General features: G+C 33.2%; 2 long non-coding RNA genes across 2 annotated transcripts; one reads left to right on the forward strand and one right to left on the reverse strand.

Moving 5' to 3' along the window:
• Positions 1-6,665: 6,665 nt before the first annotated feature.
• On the forward strand, positions 6,666-10,200 carry LOC145323414 (uncharacterized). The gene is made up of 5 exons (XR_013880962.1): positions 6,666-6,719; positions 8,384-8,443; positions 8,858-8,945; positions 9,577-9,619; positions 10,014-10,200. It is a non-coding gene; the product is annotated as an uncharacterized LOC145323414 (long non-coding RNA).
• A 5,643-nt stretch (positions 10,201-15,843) lies between these two features.
• On the reverse strand, positions 15,844-19,562 carry LOC145322894 (uncharacterized). Its single transcript, XR_013880833.1, has 4 exons — positions 19,291-19,562; positions 18,510-18,569; positions 17,663-17,749; positions 15,844-15,931 (listed from the first exon to the last, which is right to left on the reverse strand). It is a non-coding gene; the product is annotated as an uncharacterized LOC145322894 (long non-coding RNA).
• Positions 19,563-22,392: the final 2,830 nt, after the last annotated feature.

Raw genomic sequence — 22,392 nt, forward strand, 5'->3', positions numbered from 1 at the left:
TTACCAATTAACGATAAAGAGAGATAAGACAGGTGACGATTTATTGATTATGATAAACAAAATTGCCTCTTCTGTTGTAGATTATGATTATTGGTGGCAAAGTTTGAATAATTCTATTTTATAAAAATCAATCAGGATCTAATAAATTTTTTCAACGTTTTTAATCCAGCGAATGAAATAACATGTAAACTTTTGGGACCATTATAATTTACAATTATGTTATATTGGGTTAGGTGATTTCCCCGCAGGGTTAGGCAATTGGCCACGTAGGGTTTAGAGCCACTCGTAGGGGCTAGAAATAGGAGAAAAGCTCCTTAAGGGGCGTTGCACGAAAGGGACTAAACCCAATTTTTTTATATTTTTTATTTCATAGTTTTTGGTAGTAATAAAAGAACACTTTTTAAAAACCACAGTTACATTTTCCATTAAAATGCACACGTTTCTTTATTTACTATTTCTTCAAATCTTTTTGTATATTTTTAAACGGGGGATTTTCAAATGTTTTTATGTTTTCTTAGAAAACTAAACAGTATTTTTTTTATAAAAATTTAATGTAAAGATATTTGAACTATGATTACATATATATTTGTCTAAATATTTTTTGCTTTTTTCAGAATATCACACATGGACTTAGCAAGATAGGTATTTTGAACAGTACTACAAAAATTATGAGAAAATATGTATTGTTTAATAAAAAGAACAAAGGTGAGTCCTTAAAGAACTTTTGCCTCACTAAAAATTCTTTGCCTCACTAGTGACGCTCGCTACAAACTTAGAGGGGATAATTTGCCTCAAAATTTTAGTGAGGCATTGAGCCAAAAAACTTTTTTGAGAATTCACCTCAGAAAGGCAATTTCTGCCCTTTTAAGGAACAACTTCGTTTTCTTTACACGATCCAAAATTTAGAATATGGTGTTCAGTAAAAACTTAAATATTATCAATAGAAGCCAATAAAGAGAAAAATACATAATAAAGCTCAAATATCTTAGATTGGATAAAGTGTAATAAAACCAAATATAATATATCAGACCAATAATTGTTTATACAATTCCTTGCCCTTCAGAAATGATTACAAACTATACGAAAAGTTTTGCATTTTTTCCCTCAAAAACCTTTTTTTTCTTCAAGTGAGGTGTGTGTGTTGAATGTAGAATCTTTATCAGGCAGATATTTGGCACAAGTAACAATTATTCCATAACTATCTGGAACAGATATATTATATAATATATACAATTTTATATGCTATTCATAACATATTTTCTTATATAGGTGAATAAAGATTATTTGATACATAACCAACATATAGGTTACATAAGAAACAAGGATGACAACATCCATAAATGTAACGAAAATAAATTTTACTTTGAGCCTAATTGTCTAATAATCTCCATTCATTCAAAAAATATGTAGACAATTCTATCATGTTAAAATTGTATAAGATACTAAAAAGCAACAATGAACTTTTAGACACGGTTTATAGATTAAATATACATGACTTACAGAAATATTCGTGTTAATTTTCTTTCATATCCAACACAAATGTATATAGGTTTCCTATTTTAAAAATTGTACCTAATCGTCCTATAATCCATAATTATTCAACAAATCTAAAATATAGACCTATAGGTAATGGTTATTGATTGAAGATTTAGTTTACTATAATAACTTACAGGAATTTTTATTATTGAAAGATTGTAATCGACTATGACATTCAAATATTAATCAGAGCAATCCATCACGAATGTACAGAAAAAAGACCTTAAATGTAGAAAATATTCGTTTTGAAAATTACTGAATACCAAGAAAGTCTAAACATGGTTTCATACTTTACACAAAATAAGATAATTTCATGGAATAAAATATAATAATATAACTTTATATGTGGAGCATAATGACCCCCACCCCCCTAGCTAAATTATTTTTTTTCTATTTTCATGGAGATCATTAGTATAGGGAATCTTCACAAAAATGAAAGCTAAGATACAACAACTCATTTCCAAACACATTTAGGACTATTTGAACATGTCTTTAAAAAAAAGATAAGTTGACAGTGTTACTTTTTGACGCTAGATTATCATTTGTACATAAAAAGAGAATTTTTTGCAATTCTAATTATTAAATATCTTAAATATTTGTGTTTGCTTGTTATTGCTGCGCTACTTATGAGCATATCTTTTGCCTTATCTCAATACTAGCGGCTTCTAGGGACACGTATAATTGTAAAATCTATGTTGAAATTTTTTTTTTCGGATAGATGGGGCCGGTTAGTTATTTTTCTAGCTTATGCAAATTTATCCGCAGGGCGGCGTTAATTTTTTTTATTTTTATCGATTTATCTGAGGAGTGTGGTCGTACCCTCCCCCAAAATAGTTATAAAACTTCCCGGGACTTAGGAGAAGTTACCCTGTTAAGGAGAATCCGATTGGTTTAGCGGTTAGCGAGACCCAACCCCAAGAAAATAGTTATAAACCTTCACGGGACCTATGAGAAGCTACCCTGGAAAGGGGAACCCGTTCGGTTCAGCGATTAGCGAGATCCTTCGCTACAAACAAACAGACAAACAAACACACACACAAAAAGACAGACATCGTTCTACTTTGTATTAAGATAATTTGGAAAAGTGGTAATTTTTTTAAGGAATATTTGAAACATAATTTTTTTCTCTTAGAAGATAATATATAATGTTACGTATTCTCTTTTATTCTACTCTTCAGGGTTCAGCAGCAGCACCATTTACAGTAAAACTCGTTACGGATGTTAACGCTGCGCGATATTTAATGGTTGTAGAATGGCTTTTTTAACTCGTTACTTTAGGAAGCGCTTTTAGGGGTTTCCTTTCCAAATTCTCCTCTCATCCCTCCCTTTATTTATTCACAAATGACTATTTCTTGTGCTTCTTGCTTTAGTTGGAACAGCTGCGAATAAGGATTGTATAAAAATGCACTGAACATTCGGACTCTTTTTGAATTAGAATGAATTTGACGAGGGTGCGGCTGCTAAACCTTGCTACTTTTACTCAAAACATATTATATTTTTCTTTGATCATCAAAAATGTAAGAAAACATTTTTGATGTTTTTTTTTTCATTCTTTCTCTTTTATTTATGTGTAATGTGTATTTAGCTCATGACTGGTGAAAAATAAAATGTTTTTTGCAATTTTAAATTTCAATTATTTTTTTTTAATTGAAAATATTGAAGAAGATTTTCAATGATTCTGTGGCTGCTATCGGCGAATGAAGCCGTTTACAAGAACTCAATGAACATACATACTTACAAAAAGAAATACATCTTACTACTTCAGAATATAGAATCGATACTTAAACAATTGTCCAAGTCAGAATTATTTTCTTCATAAAGCTGCTATCGAACGTATGTGACCTTATTTAACCTTTAAATCTTTCTCAAATGTTTTAAAAATGGTTAAAATATGGTTTAACAATTTAAATATGGAGTTTTCCCACAGTAAATTGCATTTTATACTTGGTGTTTGATTATTTCCACACAAATTTCGGGAATATTCCCTTTCGTGGCAACGTTCCTTAAGGTGCGATTCTTCGTACTTTAAAATGGCTTTTAATAGGTTATTTTAGGTAAGGTTAGGTTCTGATGAGTTAGGTGATTGCCGAGCACGGTTAGAGCCCCCCGCAGGAGCTAGAAATAGGAGAAAAGCTACTATGAAAATACGAAGAATCGCTCCTTAAGAGGCATTGCCATGAAAGAAATTAATTATACCCCAAATATCAGATAACCAATTCTTTTATTGTGCAACCTTTGTCTGAGAGCTGATAAAGATTTACGCCTGTTAATTAGCCAAGGAAACAGTCGCAGGTTTTTACTTCCGTGATACCCAGGGCCCGGCAGCCACGCGTCAGCCGCAAAAAATCGACCTTATACCATCTTTAAAACCAACTGTTAACTATTGACCAAAATATGACAATATCTTTCTTCAAAAAAATAGTTAAAGAATCCAAAAGGGTTTAAATTTGTGGCTTAGTCGCGGGTGCCGTGCCCTGATGTTAACACACCTCAATATTTTCTCTTGTAAGAAAATATTATTTTCTCCCGTAAAAATCAGTTTCACATATTTTCTGCCTCAATTTCAAACAGAAATTTTTAAATTAAGTGTAATCGATGATTTATTTCAAATGTTAAAATGTAAATTATCCTTATAATAGAGTAACAGAATGTGTGTTTGTCTGTACCAAAGGATCTTGCTCACCGCTGAACGGATCGGGTTCTCCTAAACAGGGCAGCTTTGCATAGGTCCCGGGAAGGTTTGTAACTATTTTTGGGAAGGGTACCACCACCCTCAACAGAAAAATCAACAAAAAAAAAAAAAACGCCCTGCGGACATTTTTGCTATTAGCTAAAAACATAACTAACACCATCTAGCAGCGAAAAAATATTTTTGGTAAATAGCTGATTTTTAAATAGATTTAAAGAAACAATTTTACGTGTCCCTAGAGGCCTCTAGGGGCGTAGCCGCTTGTATCCTATACAAGAACAAATAGGTATATAAGTACCGGAGGAATGATACCCTGTAAACGTTATAAAAGATAAATATAACCTTTGGTATTAAACATCATATGTCGTAATTAACCATTGCAAATTACGTTTTTATGAAAAAAATATTATGAATATGTAACTTACGAGAAAGCTTAAAGTATCATGTGTGACGTCATAAAAATCCATTTCTTTTTTAGTGTTGTCCTTTCCCACTTCCCCTCTCATCCCTCCTTTACAGACATATTTTTATAACGTCACACATGACACTTTAAGCTTTCTCGTAACATCCTTTTGTAAAAACATACAGACGTCACAGAGATGGCTTTGTTTTATAGTTGCTTCGCTATTAAGTTTTTTTTCTCATTTAAATCTATCTATTTAAAAAAAAAACCATATTTCACAAAAATGAAGGATATTGCATTAAAACTTTCTGTCTGAGTGCGGGCAGAATCTTACATAAATTTTCTTCTTTTCCCCCCACTAATCCTGGATTTATGGGCCTGTGGATGTCCTTTGCAGTTAATACAGGGTTAAAGGGGTTATTTATAGATCCCATTTGGAAGTCTTTACCCATTTTAATACCATAGTTAGAATTAATTTACCTTTTATAATTTACTCGATCTTTGTATTTTCATTCATAGAAGATTCAACAATAACTTCAAGTTTCATGCCCTAAAATGGAAGGTGTTGAGTAACACCACCTCCCCCTCCCCCCCCCCCTCCCATATTTATTGTTGAAGGAGGTTTTGTCCCTTGGTTACTCTTTAATCAGCCATTTACGATATTAAATTATTTCTTTAACTGTGGATTTATAAAACCAGCAAAGGAGAGGACAATTGCAATTAAATTAGTCTTTACCTCAATATTATTTTAGATAATCTTAATGTACCAAACTCAAAATTTCAATGAAAAAACAATGAATTTTCAATTGTCCTATCCCTAGTGTCTCCCAGATCATATATTAAGACTGGAGAATCAATTCTGTGCATCTAGCATTGTCCTATCCCTGTATCCCTGGTGCCACACAGATCATATATTATCAAGGCATTATGAAATCAGACTACAGAATCAATTCTGTGCATCTAGCATTGTCCTGTACCTGCATCCCTGGTGCCACACAGATCATATATTATCAAGGCATTAAGACATCAGACTAGAGAATCAATTCTGTGCATCTAGCATTATCCTATTCCTGTACACCTGGTGCCACACAGATCATATATTATCAAGGCATTAAGACATCAGACTAGAGAATCAATTCTGTGCATCTAGCATTATCCTATCCCTGTACACCTGGTGCCACACAGATCATATATTACCAAGGCATTAAGAAATCAGACTTGAGAATCAATTCTGTGCATCTAGCAGACATCACGCATTATAATGTTTGCGAAAAAAATTTTTTTTTAGAGCCCTATTTGTTAAGAGTTAAAAAAATTCTATTAGTAATATATCCCTGTTTTAATTTTTTTATCAATTAACATATTTTATGTTTTTTTTATATACACACTTCAATGTAATATTTTTATATTCAATTGATTTCTTTATGTTTTAACACTTGAAAATTGATAATTAAAAACAAATTAACAAGAACACACTTTTATAAAAGAAAAGCTAATTTCAAATTAATTTTAAAAAATTATACCCAATTAAATAAGCTTTTAGTTTATCACCTAAAATTTTAAGACTTACTGACTTTTAAAAAGTCATTTACGACTTACGGATCATTAAAGTTTTAACCCAGTAAATATCTAAAAATATCTTTCTATCGATCAGTTGCGTGCACAGGAATTCAGCAGAAGAATGTTAATTCTTGTGGAGGTGAAAAATTGGAAGTACTATCCAATTTTTCAATACTTGGTCTGTTGACACCTACCCCCCCCCCCTCCCCCCCCTACCGCAACACCTATGCTATCCATACGAAAAAAGAAAGATATTTTATAGGAAGGAACATTTCATGTACAAAACAATTTTTCCCTAAACTTCAATACTATTAAAATTAGACAAATCTTCATTTTTTTCTGTTTTCCTAATTGTTAATTATATTAAATCAATGGTAGAAAAGGTAAAGACAAAATATATTTCTATAGATGAAATATCCCTTTCTGTGTGTTAAACTTAACATCTGTAAAAAAGTATAAATACTTGATAGTTAAATAAATGCCACGAGTTACTTCATGACTGTCACTATGTTGCTCAAGATTCTTCTTCTCGTAAGTTTTTTCTTTATTTTTAACTAGCGGCTACGACCCTAGAGGCCTCTAGGGACACGTAAAATTGTTTTTGTCAATCTTTGTGTAAATAGGCTATTTACCAAAGATAGCCTCTAGGGATGAGCAAAAGGGGGTCAGGAAAATAGCCTAAAACTACACAAAGACATTAACAAGTTTCCGAGATTTTTAGCTTAAGTCAGAAAAATCTTTATAGTATAGGATAATGGGTGTTGCCATTTCTACAACTAGTATAAATACAATTAGTATGCTTTTGACAATTCGTGGGTGTGTTTTTAACAATACATGGGTATTTTTTTGTGAATATTTTGGTATGTTTTTGACAAATCTGTATGTATTTTTTTAATACTTTGGTGGGTTTTTGACAGTAGTGTGGTGTCTTTTTGACATTACATGGGTGTATTTTTGACAATATATAGGTGTATTTTTGATAATACACAGGTGTAATATATAGTTGTATTTTTGACAATACACAGGTGTACTTTCGACAATACAGGGTGCGCCACATAAATCCTGACTTTTTTAAAACGGCCATAGCGCCAAAACTACTTGACCAATCAGGACGTTTGACCCCACTATAAAAAGCTTAGGTAATGACATTTTTGCCCATGAAAATCTTTTGACGATGGAGGACGTGTGCGCCGAGCTGGCCGCGCATGTTCAACAAGGCAGATTCGAATTGCGCAGATAAATTACCGTGGATTTATGACTTGGGCCTACTAAATTTGACCTCAGCCCATCTGTAGGTGAGATGGACTAATGAAACTTGCTGGAGATACTATCAGATACCTAGTGAAAACACTAGAAAAGACTAGAGCTCTCTATCCCAGCTGACTTGGTTGTAGTACTCCGACAAAGTGGATCGTGGTAGATTTTAAGATGTCAAAAACCGTCAAAAATCTTGAAAATTTCTCGGTTCTTGACTTCAGGGGCCCATATGGAACCTTGAAACTCGTTTTATACTATGCATTGCGCTGATAACCCTATCTTAATCTTCATGCCATTTTTAAAAAGGTATAAAACGTTGTTCTAGCTTAACTGTGGCCCAAATGAGAGCCGCCGTGTCAAAGGGTAGCTTTAAAGATGGCTTAATTTGGATCCTGCTCTTACTCACTCCTTAAGGAGATGTGGCTTCCCAGCAGCCCTAATGTTAATCCAATGGACTTTTTGGCCTGTAGCGCCATTAAAGCATGAACCAATAGACGCGCCCATATAAAAAAGACCTCTCTCATTGTTCCTATCATGGAGAACTTCGCCTGCTTGAACAGGGACATTGTGACCAGGGTCGGCGGGCGGTTCAGGGGGCGGGTAGAGGCGGTGATTGAGGCTGGCGGCGATTTTATTAAATAATCTAATAGTCATATACCTAGGTTCCTTCCCAGTTTTTAAAATTCAATAAAATCTTTAAAATTGACGATTTTATGTTTATTTGTTTAAAAATAAGAAAAAGTCCGGATTTATGTGGTGCACCCTGTATATAGGTGTATTTTTGATAATACACAGTTGTATTTTTGAAAATACACAGGTGTATTTTTGACAATATACCATTGTATTTTTAACAATTTATAAGTAACCGTACATTTGACATAGGTGTATTTTTGACAAAACGTAGGTGTATTTTGTGAGTAATTAACTAAAATATTTAGCTGTGTCTGGTTGGATCTAGCTTTGAGTGCAACCAAGCTACTGTCATGGAAGTCTATGAGGTAAACTTTTTTGTTAGCAGAGCTTCTTTCCAATGTGTTTGTCTGTCCTACTCCTATCTACCTTTTGTTTGAAGAAAGGTTTGAAACCGATAGAACATTTCTTTATACTAAAACATATCTTTTCTCTTGTTTTTTCCAACAGTAAAATAAGTTTCCCATGGTTCAAAAGGAATTAAATTTAATGAAAGTTATATGTGTCATTTAATTCAAAATAAATGGTTCTCATGCTCAAAAAAAAATTCCCACGCCTCAAAAATATGAATTAAATGAAAATCATATGTATCATATAAATTACAATGTTTGAAGAAAAAAATCTACGAAGCTAAATAAATATTTTTTTGCAATGAAATGTTTATTTGTAGTCATTTAATGCCTTGATAGATTAAGTTATAATAAATATCTTATTTTGTGCAGAACCTTGCTGAGGCACCCACCACTACTGAAGGACCAGCAACCACAGCTGCATCTGATGACTACATTGCTGATCCAGATTATTTTCCAGGTAATCTTTACGAGTCGTATATAGTGTTCAATAAAAAATTAAGTCATACTATACAAATGACCAATGATAGGCCTGTATACCTTTTAATTGACCAATAGTAAATTGTGTTTGTCTGTGTGTTTGTATGTTTGTACCAAAGGATCTCGCTAACCGCTGAACCGATCGGGTTCTCCTTAACAGGGTAGATTCTCATATGTCCCGGGAAGGTTTATAACCAATTTGGGGGAGGGTACCAGCACCCTCCCTAGAGAAATAAATTTTTTTTTAATTTCTCGATTTTAGAAAGAGAGTTCAACGAAAAATGAACGTCAAACGAAAAATAGCCATATTTTAAATATAAAAAAACATTTAAAGTGCCACTAGAGGCCTCTAGGGGCGTAGCCGCTAGTTAATAATAATCTATTACCAAATCAATTTTTTTCTTTCTTTATCATAACATAACACAAAATGTTGGAATATAACTTTTCGTATGGCTTTTAATATGAATAATTTCCATAATAAAACCTGTTACAAGGCATACTAAAAAAACATGTACTGAATTGCATTGTAGAATAAAACTTTTGTTAGATGGCGGGGATGGGTGGCTCCTTTAGCCCAACAAAATAGGGATAAATCCTAAAATGTATTTCAGATGCAAAGGTGTACCGGAAACTTTAATCTGTCCACAGCATAGTGTAATATTTTTTTTCTTAAAATTGTATATTGAACACCCTCTGTCTCTATCTTTGCTAGCGCATGTTCTTTATCCTTATAATAAAGTAATAGGATGTCTGTCTATCTTTTTCTGTTTACCGAAGGATCTCACCAACCGCTGAACCGATCGGTTTCTCCTTAACAGGGTAGCTTCTCATAGGTTCCGGGAAGGTTTATAACTATTTTGAGGTAGGGTACCACCACCCCCCCCAAGAGAAATCACAAAAAAAGTAAATAAATTGTTTTTTTTCTGATTTTCCGAGACAACTTGAAGAAATATAAAAAAAATCTGCATAGACTTATTATCAAAATTATGCCTGTTCATTAAATTAAAAATTATTTAAAACAATTATTAAAACTCTTATTTATTCTTAGGTCCAGTTAGAAACCGCAGGTATCCCTAAAGATCCTTAATCTACAGGGACAAAAAAGACTCTATGATGTCCACCTGGCGGTTTAAATTTGCATTAAAATGTATCAAAGTTCAGTAAATACTCAATTATCATCATCTTTGTTAATTATGTTTATGGTATCTTTAATAAATCAATTGCCGGCATATTAATTTGTTGTTGTTTTTTTTTCAAAGCAAAGCTTTTCTATAATTAGGGTCGGTACGTCTATCCGTCCCATACATATAGCTTTTTTTCGTTAATTTAGACATGTTAGAATTGTCCTATCGATTTCTAACTTTGCATGGTGATTCTTGTAATAGTTAGGTACGATTTAGAAAGTGTAGCAACTCTATAATCATTAGCAGAATGTCCGTACGTCCATTTTAAACATGGTGATTTTTCTACTTTTTAAACAACAAATTTTTATGTGATCTAATTATCCGTTTGATCTGATTTTTGTATATTGATTCCTGGGACAACAAAATACAATGTTATAAGCGAAGCAACTCTATAATCAAGTTCTAAAAATGTAAGTATGTCCATAACCATTATCTTGTATCAAGCAATTTTTCAACAAATTTACTTACAATTTTGCTTCGACTCTTATACTTTTATATTCTGATTATTCAATTCTGACACTATACAAGTGTTCATGTCCGTTTGTCCTACCGTTTCAGTGCTTCGCTTATATGAATGTTGTCATCCTTGTTTCTATAAAAATGGTACTCCATAAGTACATAAGCCACTATGTCTGTGTCAAATGCTCAAACATGTGCATTTTATTTTGACTTTTTATTTTATTTCTTAGAAAATGCAGTAATTTGGAATGCAAGGTTATGTATATTTATTAATTAATTCAGTTTACTAACAGAAAAATACGTAGAAAATAAGGACAAATATGTTTATAATTTAGGGAAACAATATTTTCGATACTTGTAGACAGTTCACGGTTGGACCCTCAGATGTCAAAACTTTATTTTAGTGTTTGGCCAAAATGACTTAGCAATTGTATCTGTAAGTACGTCTAATAACACCCTTTGCTATTTTTAAAATCCTAGAAAATTTTTTTTGCAAGAAAATTGCATAAATTCGCAACCTTTTTTAGAACCACTACATAACTCGAGTTTTAAAACTTTTTATATAAAATCCTTTTTACAAAAAATATCAATAATTACTTAAAATTAAACCTGAAAGAAAAAAATTCTCATTACACGTGTTAATTTTCATGTTTTAGGTCTTTTTTTGAGGAAAACATAACTTCTCCTTTTTTGACAATAATATATTTTTTTAACAATTCAAAGTAAAATATAATAAAACTTAAACGATTTTTCTTGAATTATCAGTTGAAAATTTCATCAAACATGCAATTTAAGTGATGAAAATTTAATAAAATCATTTTTTGAATGTTTAGAATTACCAATTTTCTACATTTAAAACAAAATGTTAACAAAATTTAAAAACATTCTAACATATAACTTCAAAAATCAATAACATTTTATAAAAAGATGTTTCAAAAAATAAATCATTAAAAGGTATTAAAATGCATTTGAAATTACTTAAAATTAAAACGAGAACATCTTTTTACACTGTATTCTGTGAAATAGAGTTTAAATGACATGATTAGTGAATGAAATATTTCCTAAACTCATTAAGCCTTTTTGTGACTATATCAAAAATAATTTATTTTGTTTAATATTGTTTTTTTATTCAAATATTTGACAAAATTTTCCCTACGTCAATAAAATAAAGTCAGTTTTTTACTGTTTCCAGGTTTTTCTTTATAATTTTAAGAATTAAATATAATATAAATCTTCATTATCTTTTATTTGAATTATCATACACATTAAAATGTGAAGTATAAGCTAGAATAGCACTTTTTTCAACGAATATTTTAATGACATTATATCAAAATAATTCCTCTTAAATATCACACAACATATGATTGGGAAGTATAGCCATTTCTTGGAGGTATAATATTTACAAAAATACCATTAATTCTGTTTTTATCATAAGTTAAAAAAATTGAACAATTCTAAAACAATGGTTGGCTGTCTAGATATTGAGAACACTAAGACTACGGCTCTGTTCTATTGAAATAACGTTGCAAAAAGAGGGGTTCTGAAAGTAATCTACCTAATTTTATTAAAAGAACCAACAAGTACTGTCAGTATCTTTTTTCTTGTAATCTAGCAGACAATCAAATCATAACACAATTTTCATGATAAAATATTCAGGTTTCTACTTCACATTTTAAAAAATATACTGATCAATAAAATGTTCAAAATTTTACGTTGTACTAATTGAAAAAATATGTTGTAATTCTTATTTTAAAGTTACATTTTTATCCCTGACAAAATCATAGACGACTTTTAAAGGCATCTTATCTAAACTTTTTGAAGAAAAACTTAAAAACGTTAATTAAGTATGAAAACTATTTTCTTCGATTTTTCTGAAGTTATTATCGCATTCTATGGGTTTTTTATTATCATTTACTTATATCGAAAGTGCCAAACATTGTACCCCAACTTATTCATTTAATAAAAAACGAAGCGTGAGTTAGCTGTTAGTGTATATTTTTTAGTTACGTAGGATTTCTTTAATATGTACAAAAAAACTATAAGTAATGTGCATTCCATATTCAATAGTGATTATTTCATAATCACAGTTACTAGTTTTACAGAAGCTGTGCTACTAAATACAAGCTCCAAGACTTTGACTAAATCCTTTGAGGAAAAAATGTGGAGGACTGATTAAAAAAACTGGGATAACAGAAAGAGAAGCAATGCATCCAAAAAATAAAGTTTAGTAGTAAATTAAACTATTAGAAAAAAAAAGATTACTCTAGTAAACAAATCCTATCATATAATATCATACTAGCGGGTACGCACCTAGCCTCTAGGGGAGGGTGGGGGAAGTTAAGAAAATAGACCAAAAAGAAATTTATGAAGCTATACAGCAAACTACATCAAATTGAGACCAGTGTCTTTCGAGATCTTTAGCTTCAGACAAAAAAAACCTTAATACTTTATATTATAGGATTAAGTAGAATTTTGAAGTTTTGGATCTGATAGCAAAATAGTTTTTCCCTCCATTGTCTTGTCCCTATTTCCCTGTGTGGAAGTGCATCACTAAATTCTAAAATTTCGCAACAAACCTTTGTGGGAATTAAGGCTAAGCAAATACAGGGATTGGGCAGTGGACGACAAAATAATCTTCCCCCCAATACTTGGGTGGTATGCTGACTTTGACAGCTGCTAAGTATATGTGGTATTCACCATCCAAGTTTATGTATCTCCATCCCTGTCCACATTCCTATACTTCTCTGGCTGAGTCAGACCTCCACTTGTAACCGCCACTTTACTCCATCCTGCTGTGTTGAGGGCTAGTTGATTTTATGCAGGCCTTGTGAGAACATCTCTCCATTAGCTTGCACTTGGTAGACTGTATACCTATATGCTAGGTTGTCGACAGTCTTAGTCCCATATTCCCGTGCACGTGGTTTTCTGTCCTATACAGAAAACGAGACGTCCAAGCCTTTAATTGATATCATATTAAATATATCCTATAATAATAATCCCATTAATCTGCCTATTCTAACCAGTTTAATTGCTTAATAAATATTGTATTTTTTAGAAATACCTTTGTTATATTATTGATATATAATTGTATCGAAGCTACTCTATACTCGTATTCCGGTCTGTCTGTACATCCCCTCATACGTCATTTTGGCGCAGTCTTGTCTACCACTCAATTTTTGAGGGGGGAAGGTATAGATAATTATTAACGTACAGACAAAATTAAATTGTAAAGTAGCTTCGATTGCAAAGTGAAATTAATATTTTCCTGATAACTAAGTTTATTCACGGAAACAGTTTATAGTAACAATTTGTTACAGAATATTTCTAATAATTATTTCGTGGCAAACTGCCAAATAAAGATAAAAAGGAACCCGCCTTTTATTTTCACACTAGTATTTAATTTCACACATTTCCATATTTTCTCCCTAAAACAGGAAGAAAGGGATATTTCCAAGTTCTTAAAAAAGTTCGTGGTAGACAAAGCAGTGTTAACGAACACTACACTCCAGCACCATGACCGATAATGCCAAGAAAGGGGATAATGATAAAACCAAAAATCCGCCGCCTCCGCCGGCTACGGCCGTCCCTGGTACCTCGCAGCAGCAGTCTGACCCGCTTTCCCCTGAAAAAATCAAAGAACTCATAACGGAAGCGTTAAATGTTAAGTTAAACGAATACTCGTCACATTATAGAGATATAATAAAACAAGAATCCGAGATTATGAAGCTCGAAATAGAAACAAAATGGGCAGGGTTTAAGGACACGGAATCACATCGCAGATTATTAGCCGACACCGACATCTTAGATCTAAAACGTAGAGTATCAAAACTCCCAGCGGACGGAAATCTTGGCCCATTGTTTGCGGAAAAAACGTTAAACGAAAGTCTTAACACGACTCATTTTAACACCATAGGTGATGATTCAATTAATGCCACTTTTTATGACCGGCTATCGGTCCAGCAAAAGATAAACGTGATCGAATGGGTCGCCAAGGATAGAATTACAGCCCCAGGTTGTATGGCCTATTCAATTGTAGGCTTTATAGGTCCGGCGGATAATGACAATTGGATGAATGTAAGAGAAACTTCTCTAACGGAATATGAAAAAACCTTATTAGAAAGGTTTCCCTTTATCCCTGATAGGATTAAGTCGTTAGAGCCTCTCCGTAGACCTACACGGTCTGCACCCAATGTAGCAACAAGACCCTCTACAAGAAACACACCAAACACAGGCACATCCGCGACGGCAACAACTAGCGCCGCCGACGATGATTTTATTAAAGAATGCTTTATTAAAGGACAAAAATGGGATTCCGATTTTGCGAGGGATGCCCCTAGGTGGGACGGCAGGGCCGACTTTGATAATTTCTTTTCTAATTTGTGGAGGGTTGCAAAGACATACAGAATCTGTGACCCAATCCTTTTTAAGGATATTTTATACCAGCGAATTTATGACTCGAGAGGGGAACGATTAGGAGACCTAATTACGCCTGAAAGAAATCAGGCCTTATCTGCCTTAAGTTATTACCTGATGATTAGGAGGCTGGTCACTCCTTTCTCGGATCCAGAAGTAGCCTCGCAATACTTCTACAACCTAAAACAGGAGACTAATCAACCCCTTGACACCTATTTTGAAAACAAACTTAGGGTGTTCAAACTCATGAATCCTGGCCTCATACCTAAAAAGAAATGGAAAGAATTCTATCTTAACGTTAGCAAAAATCTGCTGTATACCAACCTTGCCATGGACATGGCCAACTACGTTGAGAGTATGCAATTTTTGGACGATTACAACGCTTACTTAAATAAACTTATTAACCTCGGACAAAGATACGTTAATTGGGATGGGTCTGGCCATATTAGCAAGGAAAACCTTTCGGCTTGCTATTCCCAAGCCATGGAAATGTTCCTACCTAAAAATTCTGCGGAAACGAAAAAACAACCCATAATCAGCATTATCGAAGATAATACCCCCACTAACACGGCAATGTATAAGGAAAACTTAACCGAAGAACCTGACGAGGTTCCCTCTTGGGTAGATCATGAGGATGATCCTATTGCTTGGGATCAAATCGAGGGCGTTATAGGAGCCTTTAATGGGAGGAGTAAAAATATTAAATGCTGGCATTGTAATATCCCTGGCCATGTAGTGCAGAATTGCAACAAAAAGAAAGCTGGGGAGCCCCCACATCCTGAGTCCCGCTTTGGTAAAACCCGGAGTAAATTCACACCACCTAGAAAAGCTCCAGGTAATAGTAATAAAATACCTGAGCAGTATGCACGTAAAACTATCAACCAAATGGATCAGGAAGCCAGCGAGGAATCTGAAATAGATAAATATGTACAAGCGATTGTTAAAAATCACGTCCATTAGATGTAGAAAATAAGTGGATATATGCGATATTAATTGTCCCTATCCCAGAAAATAAAAATTTGCTGAATGAATTTCATATTTTGATATGAAAGATAAACAAAATATCCCATGTCAAGCTAAACTTGCAAATTCCTTAATATCAAATATCCCTTGCCAAGCAATGCTTTGGCGCGAAAAAATAAAACAAATTGTTATTATTAAGTCTGACTAAGCAACACAAAATAAACTCCTTCCCCTCCTTTCCCTATCCAAATGTAGCTGATACAGGAAATTGGGGGAAATAGGGAGGTAACCTGAGGAGCATTTCACATGCACTTAATATTTCCATTTTTTAAAACCTAATAGTCTTTATAAAAAAGCCAACAAGTGAATACCTATTTTCTATTTAGTAGTATTTATTTTTAATATCGCATGATCTATCTAAAATGTAAATATAGTATATTTTGAGTGTATATATATATAAGAATCTAAAACATTCTAGTTCAATTTTTAACCGCTAGGGAATTATCTGTATATAAACAATGATTTTTGAGTTAAAACCTCAGTATCAATTTTATCTGAGAGTTGCACACTCTTAGCCTCTGATTTTTGTAGCTGAAATATTTCAGCAATTATGTATAATAACTTATTCATATGGATAAATATTATTGCATTTTGTACAGTGACAATAATAGAACTATATTTAATTTATTATGTATCCGAAAGATGTCGCCTAGAATGCTACCGCGGTCCATATAAGTAAATAATAAGAAGGGGGGGGTCTACTGGAAAATCTGTATAAATACGAGCAAATTTCCAAATCTAATTCAGTTGTTCTTTGTTGTTATCATTTGCTCTCTGATTTTTTGAGCTGCAATCAAGCAGCAGTTAAAAATTAAAAACTTTAATCACTTAAAACGTGATCAATAAAATCTTAAAACATTTTGATTAAATTATTTTCCGCTAGGATTACTAGCAGAATAAAATAAATTTAGTTCTATTAGCTTCCGCTAGGATTACCAGCGGAATAAAAGGTCTATATAAAAGTGAATGCATATTATTAATCAAGGCCAGTTACTATCAAAGCAGTTACTACAAACCACTTCTTATTTTTGAAGCTGACTTCAGCATTAATTATACTTTAGTAAATATATAAACTTGTTCTACCCCATAGGTGGAAAAATTAAGTATAAATACTAACAATATCGGAATAATAAATCAGTCATCATTGACCCTCTTTATTATATTAGTCATATCTAATATTTTTTGAGCTGTAATTCAGCGCTAACTTTATATTATTTGATATTGTGAATCAAATACTAACTAGTGAAACTATATTCTGTATAAATACAGATATAAGTCAAAAAATAAGTCAGTCTGTTTTTAATGTCTTGTTAGTTGCAAGCTGAACACTTATTTTTAAGCTACTTTGTAGCCTTTCAATTTTTCGAAAACTTTTTAGTTCAATTTTATTCCGATAGGTTTTTATCATATATCCAAGTATATAAATAAGGACCCGTATTAAAGTTTAGTAGTCTCTTTAGAACTATCAACATTCTCATGCTTATTAAGAAATTTCTGGAGCTGAAAAGCGCTTAATAAAAACTTAATGAAACCCAGAAAGTTATATAAAATTATTTTAACAATTAACCATATTGTTAAAACATTTCATTATTTAAAAAGATTCGACAGACAACTATACCTGGAACACAGGAAATCTCTGTGTGAGGATTACCATCGTCTAACCGCTGAGGTGGGGATCTTGGAAAATATGCATCTTAGGCTTCGACTAAAAATATAATTTATTTTATAATGCCTATCTGTGCAAAACTAAAAGTTCTTAATCCCGTGGGGGGGGAATTCCTGCAACACGCTTTAGTGGATACAGGAAACAACTTTAGGTCCCTTATTTCTAAAGAAATCTTAGATGATAATAAAATCACATTCACCCCTGCCAATCTTAGCGCTCTGTCTGTAGATTTAAAACCGGTAAATATCATAGGACACGTAAGTTTAAAATTCAGCTTTGATGGGTCAGATAAAATATTCGAAGAAACGTTTTACATCCCTGAAACGACGTCTAAAATTATAAATCTAGGATATGAATTTCTCAAAGTTAATCGAATTAATTTGTTACTAGATAAGTTGTCCTTCGAGCTCCCCACTGGCGAGCAAATCCCAATAGAAAATTCGACAATTAATATAGTTGAAGAAAGTAAAAATATACCCTTGATTCCTACAAATAATGTTCATACGGAACAAAACTCCCTTATCCCAGGAATAAATTGGAGTAACCAGGGGGGGACTGGGACATTAAGACAAAATAAAACATGCGTAAAATTAGCAAAGAAAACAACATTCTTGCCGGGGGGGAATACAACGGTGATAACAATACCTATCCATCAAAAAAATAGGAAGCTGTATATATCCCCAAATAATTCTAAAATGACAAGCCATAACGGCTTGATGCTTATGGAGGGTATTTATAATGTAAATGAGAAGGGAGAATGTTGGGTAAATTTTGTCAATTTAGCAGGAAAAAATATTACCTTATTGAATAACGTTAAAGTTGGATATTGCTTTGAATTTGAATCAGATTCCCCAAATTCCTGCAATAAAAATATTAATCAAATAAATGAATTATCAGGAACTACACTTCTTAAAAGAATTAAATTCATTAAAGAAAAATTAGACTTAGAAAATAGTGATCTTATCAAAAATAACCCAGGGATGAAGGAAAAGGTAGTAAAATTATGCCTTGATCATTTCGATATATTTTCGGTTGACGATGCCGATATCGGTAACTGCGATCTCTTACAGTATAAAATAGACTTGATCCCCGGGGCTAAACCTATTAAGGCTAGAAACATTCAATTAAACCCATTATACGAAGCCAAATTAAAAGAACAAATTGAAAACTGGCTAAGGGGGGGCGTCATTGAGGAGGGCTACAGCGAGTGGTCCTCCCCAATCTTTGCGGTAAAGAAAAAACCAACGGCTGGGGGGGAAGGCAAACTTAGGTTCGTTATCGATTTTCGTGCGCTTAATAGTGTAACACGAAAAATTAATTGGCCCCTTCCCTTGATTTCTAGTAATTTAGAAAAATTAGGCACTGGCAATGTATTTACCACCCTCGACTTGACTAGCGCATTCCATGCGCTAGCCATTTCGGAGGAAAGTAAACACTTGACAGCGTTCACAGCCCTTAACAGGCAGTATCTTTTCAAGAAACTGCCGTTCGGACTGTGTAACGCGCCAAGTGTTTTCTGCCATTTGATGGACAGAGTCCTAACCCTTATCCCTGGCTTATACGAATTTATAATTTCTTACCTTGATGATCTTATTATATTCTCAAAGAATGTTGAGGAACATCTGAAGCATCTCAGAAAACTCTTCGGAGTCCTAAAAATAGCAAAACTTAAGTTAAATCTAGCCAAATGTAAATTTTTCACATCCGAATGTACATATTTAGGTCATATAGTCAGTTCCCAAGGACTTAAAATGAACCCCGAATATTTAGAACAAATTAAAAATTGGAGCAGGCCCAGGACAGGCAAGGAACTCCAGCGTTTCCTGGGCTTCTCCAATTATTATAGGGCCTATTTCCCCTCCTATGCAAAAAATTCTTGTACCCTAGATGAACACAGAAACGATAAAGTTATCGAATGGACCGATTCCCTATCAAAAGATTGGGAAAATTTCATAAATATGTTCTCAAATTCTATAAGTAAGGGCTATCCCCAGTGGGATAATCCTAACCCCTTTATAGTAGATGTAGATTTTTCTACAAGTTATTTCGCTGGAATTCTCAGCCAAAACCAAGGGGGGGAAGAAAGAATTATTGGAATATGTTCCAAAAAATGTAACGGGGCAGAGAAAAATTATCCAAGTTATAAATAATATTAGCATGTCTAGTATTTGTTCTTAAAACCTTTCTTCATTATTTAAGATTTAGAAACTTTATTGTACGTACAGATTCGATTTCCTTAGTTCATTACAAAAAATGGCAAAAAGGAACAATAAATGGTGTAACTCTGAGATGGATTTTCTTTATCCAAAGTTTTGACTTTACAGTAATTCATAGGAAGGGTAGGGACCATTGCAATGCCGACAATCTATCTAGAGGGCAATTTTTATGCAAAGAACATAAGGAAACCGATTGTGAAAAATGTACTAGCTCATTTACCTTGGATCCTTACGAACAGGATTGCCCCTACCAAGACCAGATTTTTGAGTTACATGCGGCTTCGGAAGTCGGTGTGCACAATGTTTGGCAATCTGAAACACAAAAAGATCAAGTATTATCTGACATTCGTAGGTGGATATTCGAAAAAAAGAAGTTGTCGAGTTTTGAAAAAGCTGAACTAACCGGCCGGAAAGAGGTCCTTTTTAAATTAATAGAACATTTATACGTTATGGAAGGACTTCTAATATTTAGACAACCTCTTAGCAATGGAACATTCATTGAAAGACCCGTCGTACCCATTGGATTATATAATAAAGTTTTTGAATTAGCACATAATAATATTATAGGTCACAAGGGGGTTAACGAAACAATACGCAAGATAAATGAAAGATTCTTCCTTATAGGAATTAATAAGTTTGTTGAATCACGCATCAAAAATTGTATCACCTGCCTAAGAAAAATAGGACAGGTACCTAAACATAAACAACCTATCACCCATTCAGCCATTAGTCACGAGATTTTTGGCCAGGTATCAGTAGACCTTATTGGTCCTTTAACCCCTAACTATTTCCAAGGACAACATGTCCGCTACATATTTATCCTAGTTGACCTATTCTCTAGGTACATAATCGCCCACCCCATCAAGGACGCCACCGTGGAAAGCACGGTGAAGGTCATCCTTGAACAGGTGGTACCCACCTACGGCTTATTTCGGTCATTGAGGAGTGACAGGGGAACAAATTTTACTGGGGAAGTTTTCAAAAAAGTTATGGATGAACTAGGTATCGAAACTAAACTTATTCCCCCAAGAAACCCTAATAGTAACCCATGTGAAAGGCATAATCAAAGCATTTATGCAGGTCTAAGATCTGATGACCGATTCGAAAGTAAAGACTGGGCAAGAAAATTAGCTTTGACCACTTTTGTAATTAACTCTAGTACGTCTAGAAGAACGGGGTATACGCCATATTACCTTATGTTCGGCAGACAACCAACTCTCAATCTCGATTTCTTTTCTCCAATCCTGCAGAAAAGGCAAGACATTGATTGCAGGTCTTACTTAAACTACCTAAAAAATTTGGAAGAAATTATTGCACAGGTTTCCAAAAAATCTAAAATCTATTTAGAGTTTCAAAATAAATCTAGAAAGGCTTCATCTCCCCTTTTCGTTAACGACGTATGCTTTGCTTTTTTTAACCTAGTCAAGATAGAGGTCAGTAAAAAATTGCAATCTTTCTATGGGGGTCCTTTTATTGTAACAAAAAAATTCTCAGAGGCCCTTTTTGAACTCAGTCCCTTTGGATCAAATCCAATAAAAACTAACCAAGTTGTTAGTAGAGATAAAATACGAAAAATAGATTCTAAAGTAGAATTATTGGGGGAAACACTTTCCTTTAACGTCTTTCCAATTGAGGAAATTGTCCCGTCTGCACAGTGGTCCTCAAGGCAAAAGAAGTTTGACAAAACCTACCATAAAAACGGACTATATGGCCATCAAATATACACATTGGAGGGCCAGGAACTGATTTTCTTAAAATCATAGCTGTTCCTTCTTGGGGTTTATTCCATTTTAAAGTTAACAGACCAAATTCCCTAAAAAATCAAGGTTGTTTGTCACGATTTTGTTGCTTTGGATTCAAACCTTTATAACTTTGGCTGTATGAAAGACTCATGAAAGCTAAACCTACCATTGGAAAGCCTATTGAATGACAATTTCAGACATAGCTTTAATTTTTTTGTAGCTTTCTTACTTTTTGCTCTACAAGGAAAATTGTAACCAAAGGGAGAAAATTTATTGATAAATCTATTCTCAGAAAGGCTTTCACTAGGGTATTTTGATGTAAATTTTTCAGGATTTTTCTTATGTTCAGTGATTCTTTTGATGACAAATGCAAAAAATACACTTTCATACATTTAATTTGGTATATTTGCATTTTTTCTACCTTGTGCCAAAATTTTTTTATAAAATTATAAGTTGGTGTATATTTTTTTGTCCAAAATTGTACATAAATTTCAGGAATAAATATTAAGAACCATCAATTGCTACATTTTACATGTGTAGTTTTAAATTTCCTATCTTTATGGTTGTGTAGGAGCCTCAAAAATGTTAAACCTACCATTGTAAAGCTTGTTGAACACTCTATCCAAATAAATCTACAACTTTAAAAAAAAAATTGACTTAAAAGGCTTGCACAGGATTTATGTTAGGTGCAATAAATTTCACCAAAAATGTTTTCTTTCCTACA

Source organism: Acartia tonsa, chromosome 6, assembly GCF_053477335.1.
Source record: "Acartia tonsa isolate MP-2025a chromosome 6, ASM5347733v1, whole genome shotgun sequence".
Taxonomy (NCBI): Eukaryota; Metazoa; Arthropoda; class Copepoda; order Calanoida; family Acartiidae; genus Acartia; species Acartia tonsa.